Here is a 4,648-nt window from a genome sequence, read left to right as displayed (position 1 = left end):
CATAGACATCTCAATCGATTCATCTTATACAATGCTGACTGAAAAACTAAAGTTGAGCAAATTTTCCATTTGTGGGGTAGCAAAACCCTGGCACCTGGATCAGTGGTGGACAGGAGCAGTGGTATAAAAAGAAATTTTAAACAAGTAGGCATAAATGCCTAGTATTGTTGCTTATAAAAATGTCTTAAACTTAATGGATTTTATCTTGAGAAATATTATTCTTTTATTTTTATCTTTTAATCCTTTTTTTCATGAAGCATTTCTTCATCTTTATGGCAGGAGATGAATCATGGTTTCACCAGTACAATTCTGAAAACAAAGCACAATCAAAGCAATGGTTTCCTAGAGATGAATGGTTCAAAGAAAAAGAAGACCAGTCAAGAATAAAGGTCATGGCAACAGTTCAGGGTGGGGGAATGCTTAAAATATTTTGCTTGTTGACTTTTTGGAGATCCAAAGAACAATAGCATCTGCTTAATTATGAGATGTGGTGAGAAGGGTTGCCAAAACTTTAGCATAAATACACCTAGGAAAGCTTCCCCAAACAGTCCTTCTGCACCACCATGTTCCTGCTCAGTCCTCCTCTTGGATAAGGGCAATTTTGTGAGAGTTTCTACCTTAGAATCCTGATTTGACTCCTTCTGACTTCTATTTGTTTCCAAGTCTTAAAAAAATCTTCCAAGGGCACCCCCGCCCTTTTTTCTTTAGTTAATAATGTAAAAAAGAGTGCATTAATCAGGTTAAATTTGTAGGACCATCAGTTCTTTAGAAATGGATTAAATGTCTGATTCATCACTTATAAAAATGTCACCGACTTGATGGAGTTTATATTGAGAATTGGCTTATATTTTTAATTTTCACCTTTTAAATCCTTTTTCTCATGACTTTTTTGAGGTCCCTTGGGTGTAGATATATTCATAGTATTTTTTTCTCTTTATTGATATTTTCTATTTGATAAGGCATCATGATAAACACATAATACTTTTTTTAAAATTTTAGAATATTAGATAAATGCTTATATTTACGTTATATACATATATAACATAGAAATATTCATATGTATATTTACCTTTAAATATTTTTATAATAACTGATTAAAAGTCTTTGTTTAGTAAATCCAAACTCTGTGCCCACTAAGGACCTTCTCTGCTGCCTGCTTTTATCCCTGTACATGTGGTATACATTTATGCTCTTTGCACGTCTCATAATTTTTCATTGAAACCTGGACATATTAGTTTATACATTATAACAACTCTGGTTTCAGATTCCTCGCTCAGGATTTATTTTTTTGTTGCTGGTTCATTGTTATTTTTTCTTTTTGTTGATAATTTGTGTTGTGTAGTGACTGTTCTGGACCACGTTTGTAGATTCTCTGTTCCTTGTAGTGTGCAGCTACTAAGTTCTCTGCTACATTTTTGTTAAGTTCTGATTTCTACTTTTTTTTTTTTTATTGTTGGGGATTCATTAAGGGTACAATAAGCCAGGTTACACTGATTGCATTTGTTAGGTAAAGTCCCTCTTGCAATCATGTCTTGCCCCCCTGATTTTTACTTTTAAGCCCGAGGTCATACCTGGGTCGGTATAATAGCATAATTTATCAGTCAACCAATGATTAGTGAGAAAGTTTACTTAAATGCCTGACCCATATGTCTTCTATGCTCTGCCAAGGAGATCATCTTGAGAAGGTGGTCTGCAAACTTCAGGCAATGTTCAAGGTAGCAGCAACTTTCACTTTCTGCTCAGGGTTGGCCAGAGGTGGGTGACGGTTTGGGGGTAACTTCTCCTTTCCCAGATCTTTCCTGTCCATATGCATAGCCATGTGTGCATCTATACAGCCTTTTAGAGCCCCAGGAACATAACAGAGTTTCTCAAAGTTTCCTATGGTAGTCACGTTATCCCTGATTTCCTCTTAAATTCCCAGTCGGACTCTTGTTTGCCCTAAATAAAATTGCAGCTTTACACAGCTGAGATATTGCCAGCAGTTTGCTGCTGGTTCAGGACAGTCCTGGGAGTAGCTTTCCTCCCTGCCTACCCCGCTTCTCCAGCTGAGCTCTGAGCTGCCACACTCAGAGAATAGAGACTTCCCAGGGAGCTGCAAGTTCTACTGGACAAAATATTGACTCTCTTCCAGGTAATGCTTCTCTCAGGACTTTTCCTCCCCACCCATCTGTTAACAATGGACGTGCTTTGGGTCCCATCCTAGAATGACTTTTCTTCTCTCTGGACCTGGTCTCTGCACTCATTTCTCTGCCCCCACTTGTGGATCAGGTATGTGCTGGTAACTTTGAAATATAAGTCTGCCTCCCAGCACATGCGGGATTCAAACTCTCAACTGGAACGCTCCTCTTGAATGTTTCTTTGGCAACAAAAACAAAATTTCTAAAGCTGAGCTCACTCTTTTCCCTGCCCTTGCTCCTCCAAATGGCTCACCCTCCTAGTTCTTATATTAATAATGGAGCTCCCCTGCACTCTCCTCCCACATCGCTGCACCTACATCCACAGGGTCCAAGGTCCAAGCAGCTTGCCTCACCCCCAGCTCTCTCCCACGCTCCCTTTCCTCTCAATCCTTCCTCCCACTGGCCAGCCTATGCAGCTTGCCTCGATTTCCGAGGCTGGGGTAGACACCCTGGCACAGGCTCTGTGTTACCCTGGGATTAACCCACCCAGATTGCTAATGTGTTTCTTGCCCAGAACATAATCTCCAGGGAACAGCCAGGCCTTGTTATTTGTCCTCATTCCCTTAGCTACAGAGCTCCATAGGCACTCAACAAATATAGATTGGATATATAAATATTTGTTGCAGCAATTTGAAATTCTAATGATGCTCAAGTGACACTGTGTGTTTGGGTTATCCAGGGGGAACAATAGGTGATAGCTCATAAAAACAAGGAGAGGTGCTGAAAATGCCTGGACATGAAATAAACGTGGAAGGCGGAGGTCTCACCAAGCTTGCATGAAGGAAGGAGATATGAGAACACCAGGAGAAGCCAGGAGGTCGTTCTTCACTCTGCAGAGTAATTTTGTGGTTCAGCTGTAATTTAAGGAAGATGTGACTACACAGCTCAGGACACCATCTTTCTGGACTCTAAATCTTTGTTACTTGGCTAGAAACCCCACAGAGAGTTGACTTCTGTTTTCTTGAGATTAGAAATGTGAAAAAAAAAAAAAAAGGAAAGAAAGAAATGTGTTTCTTCCAGTTACTGGCAGGTTAAAGTATTATTTTTAGCAAAATTAAAACCAACTCTGCCTTAACTGTGCCCCCCAAAAATGTAACCTTGACCAATAAGAACTTTACATTTGGATTTAAACTGAAGTCATTGGAAATTAAAAATTTTAAAATGCAAACACCTTTAGAAGGCATCTATCTCCAGATCTGGAATTTGCAGGCAACTTTCCCAAACTTATGGCCCTCATGCTTTCTGCTGAGGCCTGGGAGGAATGCATTCATTTACCCCCACTGTACTGGGTTGGATGGTTTCACACACACACACCCCCAAAAAATCATGTCCAGCTTAAGAAATAGAGCGTCACCCGTACCTTTGAATATCCTGGGTATACCTCCCCTATAACCAAAAGGCCTATTTTAAAGGAAGAAACCTCCATAGAAGTGCTGGCTGTGGGAGGGTCCCACTGTGACTCCATTCTGTCCTCGGAATTCAAAAGGCCCTGCTAGTTCATCCTCTCTGTGTACCACTATCCAGAGTGCAGGCAAATGAGCTGGACTGGGCCCTCAGTTACTCCCATTTACTACTACTTTGAATTTGGAAACAGTGATACAAACATTTAGGGACACTTGAGAAAACATTCAGGGCAACCAAAGGCCCAGTGATGACTTCCAAAACTGTGCCCTTGGCACATCCCGAGTGCTCTTCCCCTTGCCTTGACCTCCCAAGGGCCAGTCAGTTCTTCAGGTCTTGAGGGCCAGCCTGCCTAGGAATCCTGGGAGATTCCCTATACACATTCGGTAGTCTCCTTTGCTGCTTAAAGCTTGCTTACTTGTTTGCTTGAGCTTATTAAACCTCTGCTCCTGTGTCTGCTTGTAGAAAAAATCCTCTGCAACATGGCCACTCCTGTCTGACTCTTCTCTGAGCTCCAGCTCCTGGATTCAGCCCCGAAGCAGCTCAGAATCAGAACCAGGATATATCTATTGACTAAATGAAGCCTCAGGGTAAAAAGGAAAAAAGAAAATATCTTGGGACTTAGACCTAGGGGATTTGGGAGAAAACTTTCCTGGTTCCGGGAACTCTGCCTGTCAGGGGAGACGCCATTGTGTCTGTTTATTTGGATTCTCTGGCACGAAGCAAGGATCACGAGTCGCTCGTCCTTCTCCTCGGTAATGCTGAACAGCTGCTCCGAAGTGAGCACCAGATGAAGTGCCAGTAACCTCCTTGTCTAAGTTAAATGCAATAAAGATGACTTTCCCTTTCATAAAGCAGGGGTAGGAGACACGCCAGAGGATCCCTCTCCTCTCCCTGCTCTGGCAGCTTTCTGGCATCTCAGGCGTGGCACAGCAAGGGCAAGCATTCCCCGGGGACGCCAGCCTCCGCCAGACAGCTGCAGTCCAGCTTCCCTCCAGAGCTGTGAGGTTGGTTGCTGTGGCTGGTCCATCCCACCCATCAGTCCTTCCAGAAGCATTCATTGAGGCTGA

The 4,648-nt window shown here is 42.3% G+C and overlaps 1 long non-coding RNA gene across 1 annotated transcript; it reads right to left on the bottom strand.

Moving 5' to 3' along the window:
* Positions 1-203: 203 nt before the first annotated feature.
* On the bottom strand, positions 204-4,124 carry LOC128582454 (uncharacterized). The gene is made up of 3 exons (XR_008379052.1): positions 3,997-4,124; positions 2,945-3,137; positions 204-309 (listed from the first exon to the last, which is right to left on the bottom strand). It is a non-coding gene; the product is annotated as an uncharacterized LOC128582454 (long non-coding RNA).
* Positions 4,125-4,648: the final 524 nt, after the last annotated feature.

This window comes from Nycticebus coucang, chromosome 3 (assembly GCF_027406575.1).
Source record: "Nycticebus coucang isolate mNycCou1 chromosome 3, mNycCou1.pri, whole genome shotgun sequence".
In the NCBI taxonomy this organism is placed as follows: domain Eukaryota; kingdom Metazoa; phylum Chordata; class Mammalia; order Primates; family Lorisidae; genus Nycticebus; species Nycticebus coucang.
Note: the sequence above shows the minus strand (reverse complement) of the source record. Positions and strands in the feature narration are given on the sequence as shown.